We start from the raw sequence: 25,874 nt of genomic DNA on the forward strand, positions 1-25,874 counted from the left end.
AGCCCTCACTATGCGTTGGAGGGTTCTATGACAGGACGCATTGCAGGCTCCAAACCACACAGCGATGCAGCTCGACAGGATGCTCTCGATGGTGCCTCTGTAGAAAGTGTACATGATGGGGGCTGGTGCTCCTGCTCTTCTTAGTTTGCGGAGAAAGAAGAGACGCTGCTGTGATTTCTTGGCCAGCGCTGTGGTGTTGTGAGTCCAGGAGAGATCCTCTGTGATATGCACACCCAAGAACTTGATGCTGCTCACTCTCTCCACAGACGCTCCGTCGATGGTCAGAGGAGCATGTTGGGTGTGCATTCTCCTGAAGTCCACGACAATCTCCTTCGTCTTCTCCACATTCAGAGAGAGATTGTTGTCAACACACCACGTGGCCAGGCGTCTCACCTCACTTCTGTAGTCGGTCTCATCCCTGTTGCTAATGAGACCCACCACCGTTGTGTCGTCCGCAAACTTGATGAAGAGGTTGGAGCTATATGATGGAGTGCAGTCATGGGTCAGCAGAGTGAAGAGGAGGGGGCTCAGCACACATCCCTGCGGGGCCCCCGTGTTTAAAATGATGGTGCTGGATGTATTACTGCCGACCCGTACTGCTTGAGGTCTTCCAGTGAGGAAATCCAACAGCCAGTTGCACAGTGAGATGTTGAGCCCCAGCTGGACCAGTTTTTGAGTGAGCTGTTGGGGGATTATAGTGTTAAATGCTGAACTGAAATCTATGAACAGCATTCGAACATATGAGTCTTTTTTGTCCAGGTGTGTGAGTGCTGAGTAGAGTGCAGTGGAGATGGCATCATCGGTTGAGCGGTTGGGCCGATACGCAAACTGGAAGGGATCCAGGGAGGGGGGCAGGACAGTCTTGATGTGTTGCATGACTAGTCGTTCGAAGCACTTCATCAGGATGGGAGTAAGTGCAACAGGACGGTAGTCATTAAAGCAGGAGGGAGATGACTTTTTTGGAACCGGAATGATTGTGGTGGCTTTAAAACATGTGGGGACGACAGCCTGGATGAGTGATATGTTAAAGATGTCTGTGAAGACATCAGTAAGTTCCACTGCACAGTCTCTCAGTACACGACCAGGAATGTTGTCAGGACCCGGAGCTTTACGTGCATTGATCCTGCTGAGGGATCTCCTCACGCTGTCCGGGGACAGAGTCATCACCTGGTCACCAGGAGGGGGTGGGGTCTTCTGTGCAGTGGTGCTGTTTTGGGCTTCAAAGCGAGCAAAGAAAGTATTCAGCTCGTTCAGCAGGGGGATAGTGCTATCACAGGTCTGTGGTGGGGGCTTGTAATCTGTGATGGTCTGAATGCCCCGCCACAGGCTCCGTGAGTCTCTGCTGTCTTTGAAGTGATGAGATATTTTCCTAGAGTACTGTCTCTAGGAGGCCGGGAGTAACTAAACATCTGACACAATGAGCAAGAAAGTGCAGGAGGGACAGGTGAAGTAGCCATGGTGCTAACGAGTCGGCTACGAGCTAAGCTAAGCTAGCGAAACAGTACAGAGACAGTGAGTGAATACTTTGGCTATAAATTAGGTAGTGAGTACACAGAAAGTGTGCTTCGGATGAAGCACGTGAAGATTATACTATGAAAGAAGAATGTATTTAAAAGTTGTTAATTAAATTGCTAAGCAAATAAGCTACTCAGAAACACCACTGTGTTTGAGCAGGAACAGGAAGTGATACTCTACCGCAGAGCGAGTTGGGACACATTCTTTACTTGGGGATAGATCACATCTATCCTCTTTAACTAATGTATTAGAGCATTCATTAATGCAATATAGCTAACAGTCTGCAAGATTTAATTACTCTGTTTGTGTGGTCTACAGATAAAGGAGGAGTTCAAGAAAATAACCACTGTTAGCCTTGGATCTAGCTTTATGGCTACATTTGACCATTGCACCCCAAAACTGATGAGTGTTGTTTTCTCAAGGGGAGGAGCTAAAGGAGTGAGAATCAGGCAGATGAAGGACATTCCTCTTGAGGTATGTTAACTATTTAGACTTTAGGTAACTTTGAAATGCACTTTGTTGGCTGTCTCCCATGTAGTTTGTACTCATACTTTATCTGTTTTTTCTTAAATAGCACAATACAACTGAAATACTCCGAGAAGTAGCCATCCGCTGCCTTATCACATACCTTGGAGAGAAGGAAGAGGACCTTTTCATGGAGTTTGGTGTAAGTAATTCAGCATCGTGTGTGTGTGTGTGTGTGCGCTCCGCTGATCATCTGAATTCATTAAGATTCAGTAAGTATAAAATTCTAATGTATAATCCACTAACCTACTTTTTTAAATTTGCTTTACAAGGACACCGAAGAATTTAAGGCCATACTTGGAAGGCAGGTGATGAAAATGTTCATCATCAGTGACCGGTACACCCCTGGATATAACCATAAGACTGCAACCATTGTGGGAGGGAACAAAAATCCTGTAGGGCCAGGATTTCCCAAGGTGCTGTGTGTTACTCATGGGCATAATATATGCTCTCAATCTGAGCTATTGCATGGATCTAAAATATACTTTTGAAGTTTTCAGAAGCTGTCCCTTGACCTTGATGACTGAGAGCCAGTGCAAAAGTAATAAGTCCCAAGAACAGTATTTTCTAAAGATGTCACTTGTTTTAGAGAACTAAGAGATTTTATTCAGATTGTGTTGCTTTGTATTTGGAAGTTTTTTTCTATCCAGTTGTTTTTGATATTATATTCAACAAACTGTGTCTTGACAGTTGTTGTACTACCTTTACAACTTTCCTTAAGACCTATCCTGTATTTAATCCTCAGAGAGATTTGCTGATAAATGAACCAGCATTATGTTAAAGATGTTGACTCTGTTTCAAAAATTGTTAACTGTTTTGAATCCTGTATGTGTAACATTAATCTTAAAGGTGCACTGTGTAAAAGAAAGATGCAAGATCTTGCAATCTATATTTCTGGTTTATTTTCACTATTTAAACATAAAGTGTTGAAATGCCAACAGTTAAAAAATAAAATACAAAATTTCTAAAAAAAAAACATTGAATGAATTTATTTCTTAAATCTGTTACAATAACAAAAATAAGAGAAAGCTAAAATTATGATAATAATGAAGAAAATCAGCAACTTAATATTTTAAATGATTAACTTAAAAAAATGTTTTTGTAATTGCAGTAATTAATTCCATAACACTTAAAAATCATTGTAAATAATGTGGAAAAGTAATTGGAGGAACATAATTTTTATGAGTAAATAACTTAAAAACATGTTTTTAAGCTACCAATTATTAAGTAAGTGGTAATTAAAATCACCTTTGATTATGGAGGAAAGGTTAATTCCCCTAAATCAATATAATTTCAACAGAAGTTACCGTAACTCAAAAAGAGTAATGGAAACTGTTGCGTTAATTTTTTTTTTTGTTGAGTTTAAACAATAGTTTTCAGAGTGTACTGAGATCTAGCAGTGAACATTTTACATAATATAACTTCAATAACAAGTCACATTGTTGAAACACTTGGTGTTTGTGCATGCCACTGTAACATCATACTACTAAAATACATTATTATTAGTACTATTATAATAGTTATTTTTAGATGTTCTATTTCCAAAAAAAGGTCCAAGTTTGCTAGTGGATAAACAATGTCTGGCTCCCTATGTTGAAAGTTGCAAAAAGGAGAATCATACATGTCATATGTGACAGACAACAACTGATAGTTAATGGATTACAGGGATCTACAGGGGTTATGGTGTAGCATTGCCATAGTCTGATAATGTAACTGTATCCAGTTTACTGACAATGCTAACACAGTGCAATCAGTCTCTCCACTTTAAAAATGACATTTTGTTAAGCCACTAACAGCTTGTTACCAGCACCTATGTTGTCTGTTCCTAGAACTTGTACAAGCTTAATTTAATAGGAAACAAATGGAAATAACTTGATTATCCTAACGATTTGCATTTTGTTGAGGCAGAGTCACCTTTTGGTCACCTTCACATGTTTCTTTAAGCCCCGAGGCCTATCATTTTCGTTTCAGGGAAACATTGGGAGGGTCACATGACCATTGTTGGTCAATATATCTATTACATTGTACATTCCTGAAGAAAGAACAGAAGTGACATTCAAAAGATAAAATAAGATCCACTGTCTTCAGGCCAGGAAAGGTGTCTCATCCCGTTGTCAGAAAGTAAACTTGTATTTGTGTTTTAAATAGGGACACCCAAATTCTGCAGAAAGTTCACTCCCTTCTGGTGTCCTAATTTGACAGGGAAATATGTGTGAAGAACAAAGAAAATCCTCTTTGAACGTCAGCTTCAGTCAGCAGATGACAAGATAAGTTGTCAGGTAAGTTGTCATTAATTTATTACTCTGATTTAAACATTTTGAAATAGACACTCACATTTTGGGCATCCAGTTTTGTCATGAATATAGATCTATAGATTATACATTTTAAATATTCAAAAAGTATAGCATATAATTATTTTAGACGTGTGCACCAAATTATTTACTAACAAAACTATTATACGGACAAGTTGTTGTACTGGAGATAATGAATCTTAAATGATAAAAATTGGTGATAATAATTATGATACAATAATAGTCATGGTGACTATATCTGTTATACAGATGCCAAGAATGGAAGAAACCTGTTTACTGCTCATCCTGCTGCTCTCAGGTCTGTGATATTAATATCTTAAACATTTGAAATATAGCTGATCATAATAAGATAAAGTGATGTCATTTGGGTAATCAGATTAAATGTTAATTTTTTTAATGAAATATTTATTAACACATTTAACACAAGGACAGATAAAATCTTCATTTTCTGATACCACTATGCCTGCATTCATTTTAATTGTAAGTTCTTTATTTTTTCACATTTAGATTTTTGATTTATTGAAAATCTTTGCAGTTTTTCCTATAAGATTAAATCTAATAAACTTCATCTTCATTAGGGATCAATATGTATCTCCTTCTAGCTGTTTTTCTCCTGGGATAGGCCGTGTAATTCATAGCACGGCCCAGCCAATTCCAGTTTCCAACAATGGCGGCAGCTACTTATTTTTAATATTACTCTTTCTGGGTCACAAAATAAACTTTTAAGAAATTTTCAGGCGAGAATGTAGCTTGTTGGTTTTTGTTTTTTGCCCTTTATCCCCGTCTCTCTTCCCTGCTGTTTTTCTTTCCCTCTTTCTTTCTCCCCTTTCTTTTCCCCAGTCAAGTCTGTCCCGTATTTAGCAAGTGAAAATAAAATAAACAATAAAAGGTGAATCAAATAGACCATTACGGCAAGGCTGGGATGGTCCATTTGGTAAAGTAAATCCGTTGGGCATCTTTCTTTGCCTTTAGACAATAATTCTGATGGCAAAAGAGCCAAACGGGACAGGCAAAAAAAAAAAAAGAAGGATAAAACGATGACCCGTGTAAAACGCGAGAACTTTTGCGAGATCTCGCAAAAGTTCATCTTAAATTTATTTTCTCCCATGTCCCTTGCGGGGCTCCTAAAATTCACGGATCATATTGTAGCATCCAGTCGAACTGAGAAGGCCAGAACTTATGGTTGTTGAATGGCCTTTATTATTCCTTGCCGAGAATCAGACAACAAACCAACGTAAGAGCTAGACAAACAAATAAAACAATTACCATGTTATTCATGTAACACCATTTAACCACTCATTACGCTGGTCTAACCGTTTTCTATTAATTAAACTATACAATACATATTATGCATTTCCGATTGCTCAAATTAAATCATGTACATTACAAACCTTGTTCCCCAGTCGACTGTAGCTAGAACCATTTGTTTTTATACAATTTAACCATGTTATTCTCTCCCTTTTCTACGTTAGCATTAGTTTACCGTTTTCTTCCATCTTTTTTGTATACCAAGCTAGTTACCGTTACAGCATTCACTTCCGGTTACACAGGAAGTTACCACAATTAAAGCACAAACGTTATATTACATGAATATGAGCTAGATTTACATATCCGCCGTTACACATATCAATAATATTTTACAGAAAATCATCCTTATTACTGCCAACTATTCCAGAGACGTGAAAATATACAGCATAAAGAACACAAAAATATAGCAGTCTAATGCAACACTGTTGTAATAGAGATGAATGCTTCAGTTTGTCACAGATCAAAGTGGAATGAATGTAATTGGTTGAACGGGTGTTTGTGATCTGTGCTCTGCGTTATCTGCATTTTCATCAGCATAAGAGACTCAGCAGCAGATTAGAATCAAGTATAATAACATTTTTTTTAATAAATCACCAAATTAATACATGCATGTCCCTGTGACAATACCAGGCACTGTTTGCGCAGAGAATTTAGTACAGCACACTGCTTATTTAAAACACATTCCTCCATCATTCCCCCTTTTGAACACGTTGCAAATAAAAGACTGAGTAAAAATGTAGCGCTTCCAGCTGATTTATGACAGAAAGGATGAAACCTGCTCCAACACTTTGAGTTTGTATTCTCTCAGCTGCAGCAAGCTGCAGACTCACTGCTGTTAAATGTTGTTTGAATGCGAGTGAAGATTAGATACAAAAACAAACGTCAAACATAGACTTAGTCTACATACACATTTGATATGAGGCCAGCACGTATAGTGGCTGTCTCCTGTTTTAAGATCATATATGTAAAATTGTTGTCTGACCTGCGTCGATCCAGCCGCTCAGAGTCCATGGTTACCATGGTTACTGCATAAGCAGCTGTAGTTTAAACAGCTGGCACAGCAGAAACCTACCTGTGACATGACTGTTTATGTTTTTCATTGCAAAAGAACTCTCTGAGTGGTTAACTCAGACCTTCCCAAAGTGTGGGGCCCGCCCCCTAGGGGGGGGGGGCGCAGAGCCATTTCAGGGGGGGCGCGGGATGAAAAGGGGGGAAAAAAACAAAACGCTTGGACATTGCTAGCACGGGCGCCTACAGAAACGCAAAGCAGGAGATGAAGCATAGCTGAATATGTTTCCAAACCAACTTCATTCTAAGTCAAAGACTAGAAAATATGATGAAGAAAATCTTCCCTTTGGCTTTACCTGCACAAATGCTGAGGTAGGTCTCCCCTGCAGAATTGGTTTTCCCTTCGTCAGGAGCAGCGCTGGGCTGTTTAAATCACGGACAAACAGGATCCCACATTCGTGATTTTTAGTTCACAAACACTTCTTGTAATGACTAACTACTCCTGACATTTTGGAGATATACATACTATACTATACTTTATACAGTAAAGTTACAGCGGGATACAAATAATATCAGGCTGATCCTGCCATGATTTGTTCCCCCGGTTCAAACCCCGGACAAACAGTATCCCACAGCTGTTTATGTTTTTAAACCCATTTTGCACAGAGAGGCATTTGTTGAAAAATGTATTGATTTGATTTGATTTTGATTTGATTTTATTGATTAGCATTCAAATATCTCAGTGAAGACAGAACAAAGCAAGAAAGCATGAGACAAGGCTAATCAAAAGGTATTGGCTGAAGCATTTGCTTATTACGCCAACCCTTTTAACAAAAGATCTTTTTGCATGCAGCTCCTGTACACAGGGCTCGAAGAAAATAATAAAACAAAGCAAAAACAAAACAAACAAACAAGAAAAAAAAAAAAAAACCTTTCCACCTTAGATAAGTAACTACATCAAAGCAAAAGAATCAAGAGTTTTTTTTGTTTTTGTTTTTTGGGGGGGGGGGGGTTTTGCTCTTTTCATTCTTGATATATATATTTTTCTAATACTCTATTTTTAAACAAGGAAAATGAACTACACCTTTTTAAATCACTGCCATAACTATTCCACAGGTTAACTCCTCTAACAGAAACACATCTCTGCTTTATGTTTGTCCTTATCTTGTTTTGTTTTAAAGAAATCTGTTCCCCTTAAGTCATATTGACTCTCTCTGACTTTGAACAGCTTCTGAGTACTGGGGCAAAGCAAGTTATTTTGTGCTTTATACATTATCTGTGCCATTTTATATTCAACTAAATCATAAAATTTCAGGGTATTCAGATGAATAAACAAAATGTTAGTTGGTTCTATATAGTTTGATTGGTTTATAATTCTTATAGCTCTTTTTTGTAACTTGAAAATAGGAAGAGTGTTCGTTTTATATGCATTACCCCATATCTCCAGACAGTAAGTCATATATGGAAGCAACAGAGTACAATAAAGTGTGTATAATGATTTTTTGTTCAGGACATGCTTTGTTTTATAGAGAATAGCAATGGTTTTTGACATTTTTGTTTTCACATGGTTTATATGAGACTTCCAACTCAGCCTATCATCAATTATCACTCCAAGAAATTTATTTTCGTACACTCTTTCAATTTCAATTCCATTAACCCTTATTTTAGATACATTTTTCATTTGTCTAGTGCCAAAAATAATCAATTTTGTTTTCTTTATATTTAATGATAACTTATTTACATCAAACCAGTTTTTTAATATATTTAACTCCTTTTCCGCTGTAGTCAGAAGCTGTTCTAGGTTTTTACCTGAGCAATACAGAGTGGTATCGTCAGCAAACAATACACATTTTAACAGTTTGGAAATGCTACATATGTCATTTATATATAATATAAATAATTTAGGGCCCAGCACAGAGCCCTGAGGAACACCACAAGTTACCTTCAACTGCTTAGATTTTACATTATTGAATTCGACATATTGATATCTGTCATCCAGGTAACTTTTCATCCACTTGTATGCTAGCCCTCTTATGCCATATCTCTCTAGTTTATTCATTAATATAGAATGATCAATTGTATCAAACACCTTTTTTAAGTCTATAAAAACACCAACAGTATATTCCTTATTATCTATAGCATTAGATATCCCTTCAACAAGTTCCATCACTGCCATCAAAGTGGACCTTTTCACTCTAAAGCCATATTGGTTATCACTTAGGAGATTATGCTTCTCAATATATTTATCAAGTCTATTAACAAATAACTTTTCTAAAATTTTTGAGAACTGTGGGAGTAGTGATATTGGCCTATAATTGGTAAACTGACCTCTCTCTCCGTTTTTATGGATTGGAATAACTTTTGCTATTTTCATTTGTGAGGGAAACACACCAGTTTGAAAGGACAGATTACAAATGTATGCGAAAGGTTGCACTATATATTCTATAATACTTTTAACTAATATCATGTCAATACCAAAACAGTCGGTGAACTTTTTATTTTTAAATGCCTTCACAATGTTAATTATTTCTCTATGAGTTACAGCACCAATAAACATGGAGGACACATTCTGAGTAATATGTTTATTTAAGTCGTTATTATTTCTTGACTCTGGAATTTCTTTTGCTAAATTAAAGCCAACATTTACAAAGAAATCATTAAATTAATTTGCAATGTCTTTAGTTTTATCAAGCACAATATCTTTATCTTTTTTGAAATAGTCTGGATAATTCTTATTTTTTGAGCCCTTTTTGATTATACTATTTAATATCCTCCATGTTTCTTGTGTGTTACTTCTACTTTGCTCCAATAATTTGTGGTAATATTCTTTCTTACTTGTTCTTATAATATTTACTAATCTATTTTTATATAACTTGTACTTTATTTCAGCATCTTTTGTCCTCTGTTTTATGAATCTCTTATATAGATTATTTTTCTTTTTACATGCATCTTCTATCCCCTTTGTGATCCATGGCTTATTTGATCTGTGATGCTTTCTAGTGATTTTCATTAAAGGACAATGTTTTTCATATAGTGAAATTACAGTTGATAAGAATGCATCATATGCACTATTTGAATCTTCATTTGCAAAAACCTCATTCCAATTGTGTTCCTTTAAGTCCACCTGGAGGGCAGCAATGGCTCTTGTTGTTCTATGTCGTATCATATCAAATATTTGATTCTTTTGTTTAGTTTTAATCCCAAAATAATTTTGAAAAATTGCAAAAACAGGAAGATGATCGCATTGATAGCAATGATGAATATTATTACACAGGAAAAAAAACAACTACACGTAAAATAATCACATCGTGACGCCTCTGCCTTTGTAAATGCAGGGACAGTAACTGTGTGTGTATATGTAAGCGTGTAAAACCTGCAGATAGTCAGATTAACAGTATTTTGTCTCTTTCTGCCATTCTGCAATTCATCTCATGTAAACAATAACGTGGCGCACAGCGCGACGTGAAAATAGCCACATACCTTTGACGTTGCGTGACGAACTCTGTATTCCTCGTCCTGTATCCTGTATTCCTTTGAATGTTAAATACTTAGTGCTTAGAAGAAGTGCTTGTGTGACTGGGTGAATGAATTAGTTGTATAAAGCACTTTGAGTGCTCAGACCGAGTAGAAAAGCGCTATATAAGAACCAGTCCATTTACCAAAATATTGCTGACTTATCTGGAGACAGCAGAAACCAGTTAACAAATTAACAATTCTTTCTAAATAAAAATTCAATTCAATTCAATTTTATTTATCTAGCGCCAAATCACAACAAAAGTCGCCTCAAGGCGCTTCATAGATACAGAGAAAAACCCAACAATCATATGACCCCCTATGAGCAAGCACTTTGGCGACAGTGGGAAGGAAAAACTCCCTTTTAACAGGAAGAAACCTCCGGCAGAACCAGGCTCAGGGAGGGGCGGGGCCATCTGCTGCGACTGGTTGGGGTGAGAGAAGGAAGACAGGATAAAAGACATGCTGTGGAAGAGAGACAGAGGTTAATAACAGATATGATTCAATGCAGAGAGGTCTATTAATACATAGTGAGTGAGAAAGGTGGCTGGAAAGGAAAATCTCAATGCATCATGGGAATCCCCGGCAGCCTACGTCTATTGCAGCATAACTAAGGGAGGATTCAGGGTCACCTGGTCCAGCCCTAACTATATGCTTTAGCAAAAAGGAAAGTTTTAAGCCTAATCTTAAAAGTAGAGATAGTGTCTGTCTCCCGAATCCAAACTGGAAGCTGGTTCCACAGAAGAGGGGCCTGAAAACTGAAGGCTGTCCCTCCCATTCTACTTTTAAATACTCTAGGAACAACAAGTAGGCCTGCAGAGCGAGAGCGAAGTGCTCTAATAGGGTGATATGGTACTACAAGGTCATTAAGATAAGATGGGGCCTGATTTGTAGCGACTTCCACAGTCGCTAGAGGCCGGGGATGGAGCCTGCCTATTTGCCTGACGCGCTGTCAACTTTACGCAATAATGCGAGAGGTGGAATTGTTTGCTTGTTTATTAAAGTGCTTTGAGAGTTTACAGAGTCATGTCATCGGCTCCTGATTCAGACTCTTAAAACATCACAGGCTCTAATGTAACAAGGCGAAACATGTTGTGCAGTGGTCAACAAAAACTACGGCTACCCAGCCCTCCTCTCTGTCAAAATCAAAACCAGTGAATGACAGACTGACAACGCCCATTTATGCCACCGCTAGCACCCACGTGACTCCCATAACAACCAAACAAATAAAGCCCAGTGATCATCAAAAAATTCAATACATTCAATTATGGCTCCTACACACCAGCCCCTAATTATTAGGATCCCTTCTAATAATTACCCATAATTAACCAAGTAGGAGACATAAAACATGCAGAGAAAAGCAGTCCATCTGCATCTTAAGGATAAAGGACACTCTTTCGAGGATGCCAATGTTCACATTTTGGACAGAGAGGACAGATGGTTTGAAAGAGGAGTGAAAGAAGCCATCTATGTCCACTGTGAGCGACCATCTTTGAACAGAGGCGGGGGTTTACGACACCAACTCTCTGCCATCTATAATCCAGTTTTGAGATCCCTTCCCAGACGCCTTAACGCCCACTCACATCCTGGGCCATCTGACCTCAGGAATTCGCATGATAAGGTGGGGCCAGGTTTCACAATGAACACACCCGAAACTCTGGCTGATTGGGACCCACACCCAGTTTCACACCTTGGCTCAGGCGATTAGAGGATCATCAGGGGGTCCTTTTGTCCCTCTGTGGGGGGATACTCCCACTAGGTTTATATCTGGGACTCTCCACCAATTGACCTTAGAACTGAAGGAGCTTCTCGGATGAGAGGTGAAACGTCTTCAAGTAACTTAAAGAAGTCCAGACGCTTTTCTTTGCAAGCTCCTTTGACTACGATGACCTGGATGACTGAGAACCTTCACAGACATGCAGAGAAAAGTCAATCATTTACTGTATTTCAATATTACCCACAGGAATCCTATAGGTAATCTTAAAGTCTATCTTTAAAGAAAAATGAGAGACATTTTATGTCCAAATACAATCAAAGTCTGATAATTGGACCCAGAAGTCTTTAACTGTGATCTGCCTCCAGCAGTAGACACAGTTTGGTAATAGGTCGATCCAGGCAACTAGTCTGAGTCTTAATCCGAACTTGACGAACAAATCCTCTTCGGTCAGGAAAAGTCTTTATCACACGTCCCATTGGCCAAGAGTTTCGAGGTGCCGAACTGTCCATGATGAGAACCAGATCTCCCACTATGAGGTTCCTTTTTACTCCAATCCATCGTTGACGTTCCTGTTGCTGTAGTAGGTATTCCTTCACCCATCTTTTCCAAAACAAGTCAGACATGTATTGGACTTGTTACCATCTTCTGTGTGTGTACATATCAGTGGAATGGAATACTCCTGGTGGTAATATCGGTGAGGTCTTTAACAGAAGAAGATGATTAGGGGTCAAAGCTTCCAGGTCGTTAGGATCCATTGAGGCTTTGGTAATTGGGCGGCTGTTAATGATGGCTTCAACCTCACAAAGTACTGTATGAAGACCTTCTTCATCCAGGTTTTGTACTTTCATTATGGAATTAAGTACTTTGCAAACCAGTCTTATCAGTCGCTCCCAGGTTCTTCCGTGAACCTCCAGGTGGATTAAAGGTCCATTTAACTCCCTTTTGCAGAAAGACGTCATTGATTTTCACCTGGTTCCAATGTTCAATGGCAGTTCTAAGTTCACGTTCAGCACCTACAAAATTGGTTCCGTTGTCAGAACGCAGTTCTCGAACCTGACCTCTTCTTGCATTGAAACATCTGAATGCATTAATGAAAGAGTCAGTATCCAGTGATGGAGCAACCTCAATGTGAACAGCACGGATAGCAAGGCAGGTGAATATAACACCGTATCTCTTCACCACGCTCCTCCTACTTTTTACACTGAAGGGTCCGAAGTAATCCACTCCCACCCGCGTGAATGGAGGTTCATCTGGAATGATTCTTTCATTGGGCAAATCCGCCATCTGTTGATTCACTGGTGGAGCATTAAGACGTCGACAGATGACACATTTAGATAACACTTTTCTTATTGCTGTACTAGCTCCAATCAACCAGTACTTTTCTCTTAGCTTAGACAGCATGTAGTTACGACCACCATGTCCAACTTCCTGATGTATATGTCTAAGCAAGAGCTCGGAGATGTGTTGATCCTTTGCTAGTATTATGGGATGTTTCACCTCAACCGGCATCGATGATCTACTGAGTCTCCCACCCACTCTGAGAATTCCATCTTGCAGCTGTGGGCAGAGTCTTCTTAGAGGACTTGATTTTATAATAGGTTGTCCCTTCTCCAGACTCACAAGCTCCAAGGAAAATCTCCTCCTCTGACAGAACTTGATAATGACAACCTCAGCTTTGTCCAGATCTTCCTCGGTAAGATTCTTAATCACAGATGTCCTCTTAAAGTTCCTCAGCTTTTCTTCCACAAATGATTTCTGTTGCTCTTTACTGACCTCTGACTGTGGTAAACTTGAACACAATTCTCTCCTTTTCTTCACAAAGGACAGAAGCAAGTCCTTAAATTTTAACAGCCATGCCACTGACTTCTTAAGACGTGTCCAGGTGGAAAAATGTTTAAACAAGCGAGTAACAGAATTTTCTCCAGCTTGCTCAACACTCACTGTGGCAACTGTTTTTACCTCAGGATCATCAGATGCAAGCAGACTGATGTCATCTGGGTAGACAGGCCATTCACTCCTAGATTGTAGAAGATACTGAGACCCAGACAACCATTTTGTATTCTTCATAAAAACATCGACTTTCACTCCTCTTGAGGCCATATCTGCTGGATTACTGGCAGTGTCCACATATCTCCATTGCGAGGAAGATGAAACTCTTAAGATTTGTGAAACTCTGTTGGCCACAAAAACCTTGAATCTTGAAGTCTCACTTCTGATGTATTTAAGAACAGAAGCACTGTCTGTCCAAAACACAAAATCCAGAAGTTCCATCTGCAGCTCTTTCCTCCAGAGTACATCCAATCGACTGGCCATGGTTGCTGCAATGAGCTCCATTCTCGGGATGGTAAAGGATTTAAGAGGAGCAACACGAGCCTTTCCCATAACAAACGCACAGTGTCGTTCTGAACAGATGTTTTCAATCAGCAGATAGGTCACTGTTCCATACCCATCCTCACTGGCATCACAGAAATGGTGCAACTGAGCTCTCGTGATTTCTCCAAATCCATCAGGTTTCAGACAACGACTCACTTCAAACTTGCTCAATAGCTGAAGCTGCTGGAGCCATGTTAACCATCTTTTGGAAAACAGCTCTGGTACATTATCGTCCCAGCCGATTCCTTCCTGGCATAGATCTCTTAGGATTTTCTTAGCAGTTAAGACCACAGGACTTAGCATTCCAAGAGGATCATAGATAGAACTGACAATTGAAAGGATTCCTCTTCTGGTGAGCGGTCTGTCCTTGAGCACAATCTTGAACTTAAAAGAGTCTGATTTTATGCACCACTCCACACCCAAAACTCGCTCGATCATTGAGGAATCCAATTTCATGTTCAACTCTTTCATTCCTGTGGCTCTGTGACTTTCAGGAATGGATTCCAGCACTCCAGGCTTGTTGGTGATCCACTTTTTGAGCAGAAATCCTCCTTTGGCACACAAAGAAACCAACTCTTGGTACATTAACACTGCTTCCTCATCAGTTTCAACGGACACAAGACAATCGTCCACATAAAAACAGTGCAACAACTTCTTCACAGCTTCCTCACTGTAGAGATGTCCAAAGTCATCTGCACACTTTCTGAGTGCAAAGTTGGCACAACTTGGTGATGAAGTTGCCCCGAAGAGATGTACATTCATCCTGTATTCAGATGTTGGTTGTTCCAGATCACCTTTAGGCCACCAGAGAAATCTCAATAGATCTTTATCTTCAGCTGGAACCATGACTTGATGGAACATGGATTCAATATCTCCCATAATTACAACTGGCTCCTTCCTGAATCTTGTGATCACTCCTATTAAAGAGCTTGTAAGATCAGGTCCTTGTAAGAGTTGGGAGTTTAAAGATGTTCCATGATAACTCACTCCACAGTCAAACACAACTCTGAGTTTCTTCTTGGTCGGATGGTAAACATCATGGTGTGGTATATACCACAGCTTGCCATCATTGCGATCGATCTCCTCTTCCGGGACCTTTTCAGCATAACCTTTAGCCAGAAGCTCATTCATGAAGACTTTGTACTCAGTATGAAACACTGTGTCTCTCTCAAATCTCTTTTTTAGAAAGCGCAGACGTTGTTGAACAACTTTCTTATTGTTTGGCATACTGATACTGGCATTCCGAAAAGGTAATGCTATCTGGACATGACCACCCACATATTTGGCAGAGTTAGTCACTATTTCCAGAAATCTCTGATCCTCTCTTGACAATCCAACCTGCTCATCAACTTTGCTCTCAGGAAAGTCATTCTTGAACTGTTGCTGTTGGACAGGCACAATGGGCAGTTTACAGTCCTGGTCTCCAGCCCCTGTAAGACCACTCGACACCAATGTGCTCACATGCGGCTGCATGTTCCTGTCAGTCTTTTCAGAAGGTGAACTTTCTTTGTGCAGGATGGTGGGATGTTTCCGGCTGCATTTGGAACAGGAAATCCTCTTACCGCAATCTTTACTGATGTGTCCTATACACAAGCAGCCAAAACAGATGCCATTTTCCTTTAAGAAGGTTATCTTCTTCTCATGAGCCATTTTTCCCAACTGTGCACAGACGTCCAACATGTGTCTTCCTCCACAACAAATACAGACGTTCCTTCCAACCTGATTATTTTTCATTTCCATTTCCGCAGGCTTAGGTGTACTCTCCACAACTTGCATAGTGGTGGCAAAGCTTGTTCCTTTATTTCCAGGTCTGCCTTGATACTTGGGTTTACTCATTCCTTTTGTTGGTAAAGAAAGTGGAGAATCTTGAATATTACCGAATACAGGATCAGTTAATATTCTTATTTGCTTCTCCAAAAAGTCTGCAATATCCATAAATTTGGCTCTTCTTTTATGCCCTTCTTGCAGGTCACAAACATGGCTTCTCCATCTGTCCCTAAATTTATACGGCAATTTTTTTAATAATGTTCACAATATTAGAAGGCATGTCCAAATCACTCAGATGCTGCACCTCCTCCATTGCATTACAGCATCCCCTGAGGAACAAACTGTAGTTCTGAAGAGCTTTTACTTCCTCTGTTTTAATCGATGGCCATGAAAGTGCCTTGTCCAGATATGCAGCTGCGACCTTCTGTTCATCGCCATAGTGCTCCTTTAACAGTGATTTTGCCTTGCGATAACCACGATCTGAGTTCATTTGTTGACAGCTTCTCACCAATTCCTTTGCATGGCCTCTTGTGTATTGTTCCAAAAAATATAAACGATCGCTGTTATTTTTCGTATTGCACTCAACTGCATTCTCAAATGCTTTAATAAATGAATAATATTGAAGTGGATCTCCATCAAAATGAGGTATTTCTCTCTTTGGTAAAGAAAAGAGGCTTTGTTGTTGGATAAAAGTGTTTTTATTTCATTTTGTTTAGTCATTATTCCGATAATATCATTTTGTGGTTCCAGTTCCACCATACCATTTGTATGACAGTCATTTTGTCCATTTGCATCAGATGGGTTTGAAGGAATAACTGAATATTGTCGAGAATGCTTATTTTGAGAAGATTCAGTCAGCACGGCTTGATGCATGACACATTCCTGGGTTTTTTCTTTTCTCCTGTTCTGTTTTTCAGCATTAGTCAATGAATTTTGTTTTGCAGAAATGTGAGGTACAAATTCCAATGCATCAACATTAAGGGTTTGTTTAGATCTTTCATTGGAAATGTATGAATTCATTCCATCTGAAACTTTTGAAGATCCTTTTTTGCTTGTTATGCTTTGAGCTTTAAGGACATTTATTGTTGCCATTTTTTCAGCAATTTCAGTGTCCAACTTTAGCCTTTCCTTTCTTTTACGAAGACGTTCCTCCTCTTCTTCCAGTACATGTTTCTCATCCAATAATTTCTGCTTTATCATTAAAGCTGCCAACTCTGCCTCAGCTTTCATACGAACAGATGAAGTTGAAGATCTTGATGAAGAAGTTTTGTGGCTTTCAACATTTGAAACACTATCACTTGGCTTGATATCATAATCCTCCACTTCTGTCTCAGTATTTGATGCAACATTGTTTTCCAGTAAATTGATTTGCTTTGGACAAACAGCAGGGTTTTGTTCTCTTTGATTTATCCAGTTTTGAATTTCATTTAAAAACACATTGGTGTATTTCATGATACTTGAAAACCATTCCTCTTGTTTTATTACTTCTTCCTCTGGCACCAAATGTCATGATCCTGGGTCGTTGACCCAGCGATTTGTGTTTCTTTTTGGTTTCATCTTGTGTTTGGTGTTTATTCTGATTCTGTATTAATTCTTTGGGTTGGTTGTCGTGTTTATTATCCCTACCTGTGTCTCCCCTCTGTGCTCCGTTCAGGTCCCTGCGTTTTTGTTGTAAAACAGTCTGCGTGTTTCCGGTTTTACTTTGTAGGTCTGCTTCTCATCATGTCCATTAGTGTCAGCTGTGTCCACCCCTGCATATCATCTCCTCATTACCTAGTGTGTATTTATAGTGTGTGTTGACTTCTGTTCATCGTCGGATCGTCTGTGTTTCTCGGTGTAACTACGTCTCTCTGCATTCTCAGCTCCCCGTTTCATGCTTAGGTTTGTCATTTAGTTTTCCCAGTCTAGGTTTTTTCAGTTATTCGTCTTTTCTCACTGCCTGTTCGGTCGCTCCACTTCTGGAAATAAAACATCACTCTCATCACCAGTCCACTGCCTGCATTTTGGGTCCTTTTTCTCCTACACCACACGGCTCACCCCGCCAGCCGTGACACCAAAGGCAACACCTCAACATGTGAGCTTGAAGCCTTTTCACACAGTGCCTTTAAATCCACCAAATACTGCTTAATTTGAGAAAGATTTTCATTGTGTTGCATGAGCTCTTTCATTTTTTGTATTAGTCCTTTCATTTTATTGACATATATTTTGCATTCATTTTGTAATTTTTCGATTTTATTCAACAATGCCTTTCCAGTCATTTTTCTTTCTCTCTTTCCCCCCAAATCATTAGAGGAACAATCATCACCACCTGTTTGACTCATGATTTTCCCGTTTGTTTGTTCGATTTTTTTTTTTTATTTATTTATTTTAATCTTCAGTGATCATCCATTAAAACATATATCCACTGGAAGCCACAATAGAATTTGACCATAAAATCCTTTCAACGTAACGGCACTTTAATTGTCCATTTGAACGATCATCCAAGCAGCATAATTAATAAGACGCAGCGCAGACATCAATCCAAGAGCGCAGCCAAAAACGTTGCACATTTAACCAACATTCATTCCATTCAGTGTCTCCTCTTGAAACATCTCAGCGCTAATGCAATGTGGCTTCCTTTTCCACAACCAGACATGCACAGGTATTCTTACCTGCGCTCCTCAGAATTGCGTCAGGGGTGTCGGTGCTGCTGGCTCACTCATTCAGATGCGCTGCACTTACTTGGCGTCTTTCAGGTTCCTTGATCTGATTTCTTTGATCCTGCTTGCGGCTTGCTTCTCCTGAATGCCGTTTTTTGTTGACTAAAGATGTAGCGACTTCCACAGTCGCTAGAGGCCGGGGATGGAGCCTGCCTATTTGCCTGACGCGCTGTCAACTTTACGCAATAATGCGAGAGGTGGAATTGTTTGCTTGTTTATTAAAGTGCTTTGAGAGTTTACAGAGTCATGTCATCGGCTCCTGATTCAGACTCTTAAAACATCACAGGCTCTAATGTAACAAGGCGAAACATGTTGTGCAGCGGTCAACAAAAACTACGGCTACCCAGCCCTCCTCTCTGTCAAAATCAAAACCAGTGAATGACAGACTGACAACGCTCATTTATGCCACCGCTAGCACCCACGTGACTCCCATAACAACCAAACAAATAAAGCCCAGTGATCATCAAAAAATTCAATACATTCAATTATGGCTCCTACATGATTATTTAAGACCTTGTATGTGAGGAGCAGGATTTTGAATTCAATTCTGGATTTAACAGGAAGCCAATGAAGGGAAGCCAAAACAGGAGAAATATGCTCTCTCTTTCTAGTCCCTGTCAGGACTCTTGCTGCAGCATTTTGGATTAGCTGAAGGCTTTTCAGTGAGTTTTTTGGACATCCTGATAATAATGAATTACAGTAGTCCAGCCTGGAAGTAATAAATGCATGAACTAGTTTTTCAGCGTCACTCTGAGACAGGATATTTCTAATTTTAGAGATGTTGCGCAAATGGATGAACGCAGTCTTACATATTTGTTTAATATGTGCGTTGAAGGACATGTCCTGGTCAAAAATGACTCCAAGGTTCCTCACAGCGTTACCGGAGGCCAAGGTAATGCCATCCAGAGTAAGAATCTGGTTAGATACCATATTTCTAAGATTTTCAGGGCCGAGTACAATAACCTCAGTTTTATCTGAATTAAGAAGCAGAAAGTTAGCGGCCATCCAGGTCTTTATGTCTTTAAGACATTCCTGCAGTTTAACTAATTGATGTGTGTTACCTGGCTTCATGGACAGATAGAGCTGGGTGTCATCTGCATAGCAGTGAAAATTTATGCAATGTCTTCTAATGTTACTGCCTAAGGGAAGCATGTATGACGTAAACAGAATTGGTCCTAGCACTGAACCCTGTGGAACTCCATAATTAACCTCAGTGTGTGAAGAGGACTCTCCATTTACATGCACAAATTGGAGTCTGTTAGATAGATATGATACAAACCACTGCAGCACATTACTGTAATACCTACAGCATGTTCTAATCGCTCTAATAGGATATTATGGTCAACAGTATCGAATGCTGCACTAAAGTCTAGCAGGACAAGCACAGAGATGAGTCCACTGTCAGAGGCCATAAGAAGATCATTTGTAACCTTCACTAAAGCTGTTTCTGTGCTGTGATGAGCTCTGAAACCTGACTGAAACTCTTCAAATAAGCCATTCCTCTGCAGATGATCTGTTAGCTGTTTGACAACTACTCTTTCAAGGATTTTTGATATGAAAGGAAGGCTGGAGATTGGCCTATAATTAGCTAAGACTGCTGGGTCTAGAGATGGCACAGAGTCTTTTGAAAAACATTATTTTCAAAAAAGAAAACACGAGTTTTAATATTTACAACATAAATTTGAAGGCAGTTTCTCCAACTCCAGAGTCCAAAATCCAGATGAAGCCTGAAAGAAGTGTAATGGCTTCTCTTGCTCTTACTTTTCCCTCCTTTTGGGTTCCTTTTTCCCACAATGCATTGAGGTAGTTGAGAATTACAGAAAAATACCTGTAAATGACTAATACAGAAAATTCCTTCACGTTTATACAGTACATTGTACTGTATTTTTACAGATTTTTTTTACAGTGCTCCAGACCTCTCCTGATGGTAAATGGTAAATGGCCTGTATTTGTATAGCACTTTATAGCGCTGATCCCATCTTTGACTGACTTGCCAGCCAAGTAAGCCACCAATTTATGTAGGGGGTAGCCAACTTAGCAAACCGATGCACAAAGTGGTGGTAGGAACTAAACGACTGCAGCTTAGACACATGGCGAAGGTGCCTCAGCCTTTGTAGGATCTGTAGAGACACCTTCACTGGAAATGATGTGACCCAGATAAGAAGACCGCTTGCTGGAAGAGAGTGCACCAGTTTAGCCTTACCATCAGCTGCACACTGTTTAACTTCCTCGATCGAGGCCATTAGAGCTGAAGAAAACTCCTGCAATGTCTCTTCCTCCTGCTGAAGACTGGAGAAAAAGACTTGCAGCATGTAACATATGATTGAACATTACCATATAGCTCAGGTGTGTTTCCAATCAACACAACATGAACAGCAGAATTGGAGAGAGAGACAGAGCGGTTGAGCGGGGACAGTAACCCATTGAAGGTCCTTTCCTTAATATTTGGAGAATTGGAACAGCTCTTATTATGGCTGCCACACAGATACCTGTGGGTCGCAACTCTCAGTTAGAAACTTTCATGAGCCAAATGGACTTTCTGGTGTGGAGACTCTCAGTGTGAGGCCTGTCTTTAGAATCACTACTATATCTCATATTTTCTTATTTGTTATATTGGTTAAACCTAAACATACTTAAAATATCTTATCATGATCTGGTTAGTATTAAGCATAATTAACTATCAGCAAAATCACACATGAGTTACGGTTTTGTGTTTAGCAAATCATTGTTATTCTAAATCATGTATAATGATGGTTTCTTATCTTATCACAGCTTTGGTCTTCCACATTCCTGCAGTCACACCCAGACACCAATAAGAAAATTTCAAAGCCGGATCATGTCTATGCACACAGTGTGTGCAAAGAAACTCTTATTTTCACTCTATAAATCACATAAAAGACTGCAATTAAAGGCTTTGTACCTTTTGGCAGATGTAATGAGGGGTAAACTGGACAGACTTCAGTCTCTCTATATCCCACCTTACTTGACTGCATCTTCATTGATATCTGTATATATTGCACTACATTAGTTTTACATGGTTTTATTACATATATTGTACATGTTGGAGTTTGACAAATGTAACTACAAAGTGCATTTCAAATTCAAATTCAAATTTTTATTATTTTTATCATTTTCTGAAGGAACTGAAGTGTGAATGCTGAAATCTGAATGTATGCACTGAAATGAATTAATTGCTAAATTTTAAGTTAAAATTTTTGAATGACATAAAAAAAAAAACAGAATTTTTAACCTGAAAACAAAAGTGCTGAACTGCTAAAAGCTGAAGTGCACAAAGAAGAAGTTGGAAAATAGCTGAACATGTTTAAAATGTAAATTAGAAAAAGATGAGTAAAAACAAAAGAAAATTTAGAGTCAGAAAACATCTGAATGAATATTAAAAGTTCATATTCTTTGAATCACTGAATGACTAAAATCTGATCCCTCCACTTGGATCCACACAATTTAAAAAGTTTACATCTCTGAGCTTTCAAAGACACAGTGTTGGAAAGAGAACAACAATGGCTTCGTTTTGAGGGTAAACTGATGGCTGTAGAGCAAACACTGTGGACACAGCAGCAGTTGAAAGAGAAGTGTTTAAGATGAATTTTGGCAGAGTGAAAGAGAGCTCGTTAAGCAATCAGGTGTGAGCCTGGTTGCTATAGTGACTGCACCCAATGGCTCCACACACACACACACACACACACACACACACACAGAGACATGCGCCTCACTTCTGCTGCTTAAAATGAACAGAAAAGTCAGCCCGAAACAAATCGTTCCCAAAAGAAAAGATCATGTCATATTGACAAAATTCTTTCACCGTGAGCACCAGCAATGTCCAGTCTACCAAATTCTCAGTTTTCATGCCTGCGGAGTTTATTATATGGACGTGGTGACAGTGTAAAGACAGCCTGTACTTCTGATTTTCAAACAAACTTTCTGGGCCATTTTAACATTAGAGTCTATGGAAGAGTTGGAAGGAGGAGGCTGTGCATTGGTGACATTTATGAAAAAACCATAACACCTATTGCAATAATAAACACATTAGATGAAAGAGGACTATGGAACGCCAGGACTGCCATAATGAATTAATTAAATACACCATTAAATAATTAATTAAATGTGGCAATAATTAATTAAAATCGGAAATAATAAATTACATAAATATTTACGACACATGTAATTAATTAATTATTTCCACATTTAATTAATTATTTAATGGTGTATTTAATTAATTCATTATGGCAGTCCTGGCGTTCCATAGAGGACAGCGATGGCTACGTTTTGAGGGTAAAATGATGGCTGTAGAGCGAACATTGTGGACACAGCAGCAGTTTTAAGAAAAGATTTTAAGATTAATTCCCCCCCTCCTCTCACTCTAGCAGTTGAGCTGTCTCACTCTAGCACCAACATTCCGTCCCATACACACCCATGATAAACTCTGAAACGGCTGAAAAAACAGCATGAAACTTAAACTGGAACTGAAGAAAAAGTATAATAGATATTGAAAAGATAAATACAGGTTGAATAGTTCAATGTCTTGGCTTCGTGTTTGGCTGTGCCGCTGCCTTCGTCCGTGTGTTTGTTTTTTTTATATGCTATGCAAGTGTTTTTGTTACAGTTTTTTCTGGTGTCACCTCCCTTCGGATTTATGATCGTCATGCGTTGCTAGCGATCAAATCTGCAATGGATAGCTTTCAGAGTCAACGAAACGAGGCTGTTTTCCTACCGCCGTTAGAGCGCGACGCAGCACCCGGTCTACCTCCACTCTTGCCGGTTAGCTCGTTTTTGCTTCAGAGGCCTCGTCGGAGAAAGCGGGGGAAGCGAGCCGGCCTTCACGTCCTGCTCCGTCGTCTTCGGAAAGAGATGGACCTTTGGGGGCTCTATTCCTGGGTTGCTACCAGTGAGATTCAGCTGAAACTTGTCGGAACTGGATTAACCCCCACAACCCACTATGTTTACCACCCAGGCTGTCATCTGAAATCATGGAAAGCCAAGCCTCATCGCGGCAGGAACCCTGTTTTGCTGCGCGGCTTACCACATAGCACAGACTCTGTCCTTGGAAACTCTACCCCTGTCCTGGTGAGTCGCAGCCTTAAATGGATGTTAATTAATGCCCGCTCAATCACCAATAAGTCTTATATTTTAAATGACTTGTTCTGCTCTGAGAAGCTTGACTTCATGTTTATCTCTGAGACGTGGCAGCGTGAGAATGAAGTCTCACATCTTTTAGAGCTTTGTCCCGCTGACTGTTCATTTGTCTGTGCACCTCGGATATCTGGACGAGGAGGTGGAACAGCTGTAATTTTTAAAAAGACTTTTTTTTATGCCAGATGATTTCTTCAAGCTGCTACAACTCTTTTGAGATGCTTATGATAAAAAACGGAAGAGAACAGCCCATATACGGCATTTTAATTTATCATCCACCTGGGTCTGCTGCGTCTTTTTTGTCAGACCTACAAGACTTTTTAACTTCCACTATTAAAATGGGCAAGGTTATCATCGTTGGAGATTTCAACATTCATGTGGATGACTCAACAAACAGTACCACTAAGGAGTTCCTGAGCATTATGGACTCTTTCAACTTTGTTCAGCATGTAGCAGGGCCTATTCATAGGGCTGGGCACACTCTGGACTTGGTCTTCACCTGTGGTGTTTCCCTTGACCACATGAATTTAAATGAAGTTGTTTTTAGTGACCATAAGTCAGTCTCTTTTACTGTATCTGTTAATTCAGAGTCCCATCCTCAAGGTTCTAGTAGGCGCAGGCGCTTTATTGACAACTCTATAATTTCTGAGTTTTCCTCTCTTTTTAATTTTAAAAGTTCCTCTAACGAGGTTGAGCTTTTAACAAATTTTTTTAATGAACACTGTCTTGCCATTCTAAATCAGGTTGCTCCTTTCAAAACCAGTTATTGCTCTGTTAGTTTCCGCACAGCATGGTTAAATAATCAGACCTGTGGTCTTCGACGCTCCTATTGAAAAGCAGAGCGTCTGTGGAAGTCCACTGGTCTGACTGTCCATCGTGAGCACTTTAAAGCAGCGGTCCCCAACCTTTTTTGCGCCACGGGCCGGTTTATGCCCGACAATATTTTCATGGACCGGCCTTTAAGGTGTCGCAGATAAATACAACAAAATAAAACTAGTACCGGTACCGAAAAAAAGAAAATTTATTCATAACACACGTGAAAAGACCCAGGAAAACCGAGTAAACGATAAAAACGATAACAAAATAACGCTGAAAACCGATAAAAACCCTGAAAACTATACATTTCACCCCTGAGCCTCAACTCTCGCGGCCCGGTACCAAACGACTCACGGACCGGTACCGGTCCAAGGCCCGGGGGTTGGGGACCGCTGCTTTAAAGAACTACTTTACCTATATAATGAGTCAGTCAAAGAGGCCAGATCTTCTTACTTCAATAATCTTATAAATCGTCATAAAAATAATTCAAGAATTCTATTTGATACCATCAACAGTATTGTTTCTCCTCCAACCCAGCATGCTCTGTTGCTTTCTGATGAAGATTGTAATACTTTCCTTAATTACTTTGTAAATAAGGTGATGGACTTGAAATCCAAAATTTCCTCAAGTGCCTCCCCTTATGAATAGGGATGGGTATTGATAAGATTTTCACGATTCCGATTCCAGTTTCGATTCTGTTTAACGATTCGATTCTTTATCGATTCTCTTATCGATTCTTTTTTTAAAAAAAGGAGAACACTAAGGTCGATTAGCTTAGAACTTTGTTTTATATCTTCTCTTTGAACAAGATAGAAATTTAGGAGTAACATGGCCTTACAAACCCAACAGTGAGATCTTAAGAGATCCAGCCTACGGCTCTTCCATGGGGTGTCACAGGGTCCCCAGGAAAAAAAATAGTAAATGTAAAATAATAAAATAAATATTCTTCTGTAGCAATAACAAATTATAACATAAATTATTCTGTAGCAATTACACAAGAATATCCAGTAATGTCCCTGCCTACAATTAAACACATTCACTTACCGAAAATCGGGGCATCTGCTGTGGCAAATAGGTGCAAGCCTTTTACCGCAAACTTAGTCACTGCTCGGTGACATTCGTCTATCCTGGCCTGAAAGGAGACGCTACCGGTAAACTGCAGCGAGAACTGCC

At 39.4% G+C, this 25,874-nt stretch overlaps 1 long non-coding RNA gene across 1 annotated transcript; it reads left to right on the forward strand.

The window, feature by feature from the left end:
* Positions 1–599: 599 nt before the first annotated feature.
* Positions 600–2,919, forward strand: LOC146389648 (uncharacterized). The gene is made up of 3 exons (XR_014799770.1): positions 600–1,989; positions 2,090–2,182; positions 2,313–2,919. It is a non-coding gene; the product is annotated as an uncharacterized LOC146389648 (long non-coding RNA).
* The last annotated feature ends 22,955 nt before the right edge of the window (positions 2,920–25,874 follow it).

Source organism: Perissodus microlepis, chromosome 3 (assembly GCF_051167445.1).
Source record: "Perissodus microlepis isolate ML-2025 ecotype Zambia chromosome 3, ASM5116744v1, whole genome shotgun sequence".
NCBI classification, from domain to species: domain Eukaryota; kingdom Metazoa; phylum Chordata; class Actinopteri; order Cichliformes; family Cichlidae; genus Perissodus; species Perissodus microlepis.